This window comes from Pyrgilauda ruficollis, unplaced genomic scaffold (assembly GCF_017590135.1).
Source record: "Pyrgilauda ruficollis isolate IOZ18807 unplaced genomic scaffold, ASM1759013v1 scaffold8, whole genome shotgun sequence".
Taxonomy (NCBI): domain Eukaryota; kingdom Metazoa; phylum Chordata; class Aves; order Passeriformes; family Passeridae; genus Pyrgilauda; species Pyrgilauda ruficollis.
The window spans coordinates 3,773,446-3,780,722 of NW_024529932.1; positions in this window are offsets into that span (position 1 = coordinate 3,773,446).

The window sequence follows — 7,277 nt, forward strand, 5'->3', positions numbered from 1 at the left end:
AAGTGTCAGTGACTTTGCCCAAATCCCAGGGATGTCTCCTTCACACCACTACCCTTCCAAGCTTCTCAGAGAGTTCAGGTTTGTATAACAGCTTTATAACTGCTCCTGTATCAAGGGAATTATGTATTTTTGTAGGCTGAACCTCATTTTTTTCCATCTTAGCTTGTATTTTCTGTTTTAAAAATTATTCTTCTTCCAATATCTCCATCAAAACACACATCAGGGCTCATTTTTCATAACTATTTATAGTCCTTCACTACATTTGAAGTTTCCTTTAGGGGCTCTCAAAGCTCAGCACAAGGAGGCTGCCCACGGGTGGGTTAAGTAATGGCAGGATGTTTTAATTCCACGGATGATAGGAAAGTATTAACCCCAGCATCAGTGCCTTAGTTCTGGTCAATGTGCTTTGCATACCTAGTGTGTAACTCTGTTAAGAAATATCCTAAACTAGGGGGTATTCTTGGTATAAGCAAGTACCCCAGGAGTTTGCCACTGGCTTGGCGCCCAAACCCTCTGCTGTGGCCAATGTCCTCGAAATTTAAAGAAGATACCTGGGCAGGGAGCAGCCTGCCCACCCTGGGCAGCCCTAAGGCTGTGCCGCCCTGCTCCAGTGCTGCACAACGCCAGAGCCGGCTCAGCCAAATCCTCCGAGCTCGGCAGCGTTTGCATTTCTGTAGGTGCTCGTCGGAGCCCTTAAATAGCCCTTGCTGCTTTGGGGCTAGACACAGGTATTGAAGTCCCGCAAATATTTCAGCTGTCATCAAAGGCAAGAAAGAACTTGAGTAGGCAGCGGCTTATTTTTAGAGCTGATGATACACCCATGGAAAAGGTTTTGTGGTTGTGTTGTGAATATCCTTCCACTTAATAAGAATTATTCACCCACTCTGCCACAGTTTGCTTGTCTGGAGTAGGCAGTGTCTTGGAGTTTCAGGCACAAATCCTCACTCCGTTTCTGAGGATCTCTCCTGGCACGGTCTGCTCCAGCCATCTGGGGGACAGCGCTGGTGTCAGCCCCTCCAGTGTGCCTGACAAGGCAAGGGAAAGCCAAGTAGTCTGTCAGCCTGCTGTCCTCAGGGGCAAGGAGGGGCACTTGCTGAGCAGAGTGGGGACTGGGGCTCTTCCCCTCTCCCCAAGCAGCTGAGGATTGCATGCTGCTTGCTGTTAGCAAGACAGCCCATCCCACCCTTCTTTAACCCTGGAAATTATAACCTGGTCTTCTGGTAAATGCTTCTAGAAAATCTCTGGGCAGGAAGGCGAGAGTGTCCCTAGCAGAGAGGCACGCTGGCATCATGATGGCTCAGGTCCATGTGGATAACCAGTCTCTTGGATAATTAATGGATGTTTTTCAGATTGGCAGATCCTAAAGATGATTCTATTATTCAAGGTAGTAATACTAGAAAGAAAGTGGGAAGAGGCCTCTGGGCTGTGATGAGCAGTGGGTGTACATGTAGTTGCAATGAGCAGTGGGTGTATGGGTAGCACAGCAGCTGCCAGCCGTGTTTTCCCATGTTAGTTAGAGCCTCTCTGAGAATCAGGTTGCTCTGAAAATGCTAAAACCTGCTTGCAAGCAGTCCTAACAGTGATACTGAAACTTGAACAGAGATAGCTTGATCTGGAATGAGATGAAAAGTCCCTGGCTTTGCATATGAAGAGGGCCTCCATCTCCAAGTCCCTTGCTCTCTGCAGCATTTTCTGCTGACTTGCTCATGGCAGCTCTCTCTCAGATGGCAAGACTCTGGTTTTTAGAGTTGTTTCCCTGCTCTGTCACAAATGTAGTGTATTTTACATGCTATCATGTAGTGTATTTTATTCCAGTGGGGGATGAGAGATAGAAAGGGAGAGATGCTGGAAGTCTGCATTGCAAACAAGTGCCTCAGCCACTTAGCAGACCTTTCAGTGAATTCCTCTCTCCTCACATGCAACATTCTTATTTCGGGTATGTAACGTGAGAGATGTGATTAAAGCATGAGAGACCAGGCAGTGCAGCAATGAGCCCCTGTGGGAGGGCAGGAGGTGCTGCCTGCAGCCACAGAAGCCCTGAGGAGCTCAGTGCTGGGCAGCTGGGGACAGCCATGGGTGGATCTGTTTGGCATCTCCCCTGTGGCTCTGCAGAGCCCCAGCTGCCCAGGACTCAGTAGCCAAGCTCTCGTGTGGACAAGGATGTTTGTGTCCCCAGCAGACAGGGCAGTGCTAACGTGCCCTTCTGGGGGGTCAACCAGAATTTCCCCAAAGACACAGCCAGACCCAGCCTGGGTCCTAGAACAGTACATTTATTTTAAGACAAGTAAAAGATTCAGTAAGACCTACAGGAGGGTTTCCAAAATGCTTTTTTTTTTTTTTTTTTTTTTAAATCCAAGTCTATAGCAAGCAAAGATGTTACATTGCAACACTCACACTGGGCTGTTTGATTTAGTAGGTCAGGTTGAGCGCAAATGTAATTTTGTCTGTCCCTCCTCTGCCTGCTGTCCTCGGATATAGGCCAGCTTCCTTTTAGATACAGTCTAATGGTAAAAGATCTGATTTCCAAAGGCCCAACCTGGCTGTGCCACCTGCTGCCTCCAGCAAAGTCCAGGAGCTCCTGGGGTGTGTGGAGAACCAGAGTGCCAGCACATGGCACACACAGCCTTTTCCCTGCAGGTCTGCAAGAGCCTGGAACCAGCCTGGATGTGAGATCCCTACAGAGCAAAGGTTCATCCAGTTCAGTGACTGGTTCAGGGCTGTCCTTTGCTCTCCTTCTCTGCTTGTGGTGCCACACTAAAGAGTATGAAAGGTGTAGGAGTGCTCATCCATGTGGCTGCTTGGAATGGGAGTGGGAAGGGAAGGAGCAGCTGGCTCTGCTGGTGTGGGTGCTGTGAGAGGCAGTCGTGGGCCTTTGGGGTTATTTCTGGTGCAGACTGCAGAAAAACTTGGAGAAACAGCATGTGAGCACTAGGGCCTGTCTGCTCAGTGCACGTGCTTGCTGGGTTCCCTTAATCACCTCTCTTGTGTCTTCTCCATGAAAGGCTGTTGGGAGCTTGGAGAGGCTCTTCTTGGGAAAAAACTGCAAGTGGCAAGAGGAAAGAGAGAAGAGGTGCAATAAAACAAGACCTCACAGGTGGAATATCCTTCTACATCCAGAGGAGCTGTGGGAGGACAGGGAGTCCTTATGCTACCTCTCCACAGCGCCCTTCAGCACCCCCTGCCTCTCTAGGGGAGTGACTTCAGCAGGACTGACTCAGAGAGGTGAGTATTTTCTCCTTTAAAGTCGAGAGATAAACATGAAGGGTTTTGTGAGAACTGCTGAGGTTGCCTACAAGGGGAATACAGACAGTACAGCAAGAATGGGAGAATAATTCTTGCTACACAAATTTGCTGCTGGATCAGGGCTGGAGATTTTACAGGGTGCCAGAGGGGTGCAAAATCATCCATGACCTGATCTAGGAGGGTGGGGGCTCTGGCAAGCCGGACACAGCTCGTGGACAGACAAAGCCTTTTGCTGCAAGCCTCTTGCCAAGCAGCTGCGCTACTCCTGTCCACCTGACTAGCAACATGCTCCTGTCTGCCTTCCTTTCACAGAATCACAGAATATTCAGAGTTGGAAGGCACCCATGAGGATCACTGAGTTCAAATTTAAGTGCGTGGCCGATACAGGGATCAAACTTGCAACTTGGGCATTATTAGCACCATGCTCCAAACAACTGAGCTCATCTCAGGGCCTTTCCTCCCACCAGCTCCTGTTGGGTCCTGACCTGCCTGTTGGGATTGCATTAGTTCAGCCATAAATACAATGGCACTACTATTTATTTTAATTAACCTGTTTTCTGATTAGAGCAATCAAACAATCAGCAGTCACACACAGAAAGTGGATTCAACATATTTTTTCAGTGGCTAATGCTGCCAGTTGAAATCTCACAGGAACCAGGGATCCAAGTGCTGAGGTGCCTGGGCTTGCTCCTTTCCTGGTCCTGTGTCCACTGCAGATGCTTTCTGCCACCCTGCTGAGTCAGCATGTCAGTGCCATCAGCACTGGGACAGCTATGAAAAAAAGAAAAAAAAGCTCTTTGCAGTAGTATCACTATCTTCTTTTGCAATATGTAGTGTTCAGGATAGCACCCACTCAGCTCCTGGGCTGAAAATGTGAGTGAAAGTAGATAGGAACATAGAGTGGGTTGGTTGAAAGCTCACTTAGTCCTGGACAGGCTACACCTCCCACTAGACCAAGCTGATCAAAGCCATATCCAGCCTGGCCATGAACTCTTCCAGGAATGGGGCATCCACAGCTTCTCTGGGCAACCTGAACCAGTGCTTTACCACCCTCACAGTACAGAATTTCTTCTTAATATCTAATCTAACCCTCTCCTCTTTCAGTTTAAAACCACTTCCCCTTGTCCTGTCACTACAGGCTGTTGTAAAGCATTACATCGCCCTTGCCATCTGCTGTATGCGGCATGTGGGTATGGGGCTGTGATCCCTCTTGTGCACACCCCAAAGCCTGTCCCTGTCTGCAGTTCAGGTGGGGAAGGAGCAGGAGGTGGTGGCTGGGAGTTGTGGCAGCTCCTGCCTGTACTCCCCCGTGGGCGCAGGATGGCTGCTGGGGTGTCAGGAATGTGTCTTGTGCCTACAGACGTGGTGAGAACCTGCAATCTTGTTGCTTTTATCCTCAACAAATTCTATGTAGGTGGAACCAATTATATATAATGTACTTCAGCTTCCTAAATACAACGCATAGGAGGCTAAAATGTGCCCCATACTGACGTCAGGAGTATTTCAAGTGTATAGCTGAAGGCAGTATCCCTTTGATATCTGTCTATTAGTATCTCTTTCACTGATGTCATGGGTAGCTTTTTCTTCCATTCATCTGTTTAGAGGGTTTTTTAAACTGTGTTTTAAGTAATCATTTTCACCAGCAGAATGAAGGGGAATTAGCTGAGACCAGGATGGGCGTGCATGTGTCTGTTGCAAGAATATGATGGCATGGAAAATACTTCCTTGAGCTTCCTGGGCTCAGAAATAAGCTCAGTCACATTCTGTGGAGGTGTGGAGCACATCAGGAACAAGCCAGTGGACTTCAAACTGTGCATGTGTCTCTCAGCTTTTGGGGATTCAGGTGATGGTTTTATTTTCATAAGCACATCTATTCAGTAAGAAATGGTTTCTCTGTAGCTCTGGAAGTCCGAGAGCTGGCTCAAAACTGTGCAGGCAAATCCATTCCTGTTTCAGGCAGCAGGGAGGGGGCAGTGTGGAGGACATACTGGGGCACACATTGGAGTGGGCTGAGGATGGAGAATAGCCTTCAGGGGGCAAGGGCTGGGCTTTTCAGAGGCTGTTTGTAGAGCTTTTCATCCCAAACCACCTTCTACCTCATCTCCTGGGGGAAAGGAACACCTCCCATTAGGCTCTCCCCAGTCCAGGGAGCCAGAGCCGTGCTGGTGCCTCCCACTGGATCAGCCCATGTGGAGAAGGTAAGGGATGCACAAGGAGTCAGGGAATGCAGCCTCCACAGGTAAACAGGCAAACAGATACAAAGGTTCTCCACAGGTAGACAGACCTGAGAAGGGTGAGAGATGCAGACTTTCCATAACTCCCAGACCCTAGACAGACAGAGGATTGCATGACAGGCTATTGGAAGATGTACACTTCTCGCTCATACGTAAAATACTACTAATTCATACAAGGACAGAGGTTTATTTGTGAGATGCTGGGCTTATTTAGCACACTCAGTAACCAGCCATCTCCTTTTCACAAGTCAAGGTTTTCTACCAGTTCAGGCAGGCCCCAGTGCCTGTATCTTTAACTGCTACTGCAGTTTCCACTGCGTGGGGAAAAAGATGGTGAAAAATAATAAGAAGGTTTATGTGTCTTCAGAAAAGGCCACATTTTCAGTAGCTACTGACAACCTTTACATTTAATCTGATAGCACTGTATCTGTTGTAATGCTTCACGCTGTGGATTTGGTATAAACAGTAGCTTGACATAAGCTGCTGCTTCAGAAAACTCATATCAAGCAACTAATAAAGTGTAATTAGTAATCTGGGCCTTTTGTGATGTTACTTCAAACAGCTTGTTCTCTATGGATGGTAACTGTCAGTCTGTTCTCTGTATCATTTCCTTGAAAGCTCTAACAAGTACCTCTGCCCTCCTGATAAGGGCACTGCTCGGGGAGTTGGGAAATGAAGAGAGAACTTGAGCACAGAGGCAATTAGTTGAAAGTACATCTTGTCCCTTAAAAAGCTGGTCCTGTTAAAGAGCACTCATCCCACCACACTCAGGCCTGAAAGAAAACACCCTGAGAGGTCATTTGGGAAAAACTGTTACGCAAAAACAGCATGTACCAAATCCACTCAAAGGTAAAGGACCTTCAGGTTCCTGACAAAGTCAGCAGCCATCATCCTGAGGGCTGTCTACACCAAGAGCTCTTGGAAACTCCTGTTCCTCCTGTGCCTCTCAATCCTTTTCAGTATTCCACAGCCACCACGCACTGCCATGCTCACTGCCCATCTCGGATATTGAGGGAGCTGGAAGTGCTCACTGAGCCACTTTCATGGAATCATGAAGTCACAGAATGGTTTGGGTTAGAAGGAGGAGGTGGGGGCAAGAGCAAACTGAGGCTTAGAAGCTGGGCAAAGTTTCGTGGGGTTCCAAAGCATCATGAGAACTCCAAATATCAGCCAGCAGCCTTGGGGAATGCAAACATTTCTCCAGAGGCAGGTCCTCTGAAGCCACGAATGCTCAAAACTGTTGTAGTTCCCCTTATTTCATGCTTGCAAGTGGAGCAGAGAGATTTTGGCTCAGTCTGTTCCAAGTCCGCCTGAATCTCATACCTACCCTTGAAAAGCCATCACAGAGGTAAGCTGATAAATTTAGACAAAAAATAAACTCCTCAGTTGCAACAAATGTCTACACAGTGGGGAAAGTCCCTAAGCCTTGCCTAAATGGATTGTCCTGAGCTGGGGAGCATCTCTCCATAAAGGAACAGGAGGGAGATATGTAAAGTGCACTGATGCAGATGGAGCAATGCCACTCTGCCCTGTCTCCGTGGCTGTGCTGCATTTGCAGAAGAATCCAGACACAGGCTTGCACTAGGTTTATTTTCTTTCCATGTTTCTTTCTCAGTCACATGCAGAAAATGCAGCTCATCCGACTGATAAGAGCCTGCACAAAGCACACCATGTTTGGTGTTAAATGCAGGCACATCCCTCCCTCGGCCTCGCTTCAGTTGTCACTATGCATGAAAGCTGGCAGAGGACAAAGCAGTGATGAGCAAGGCAGCAGAAAGATCAGTGGAGCACGGATGCTGT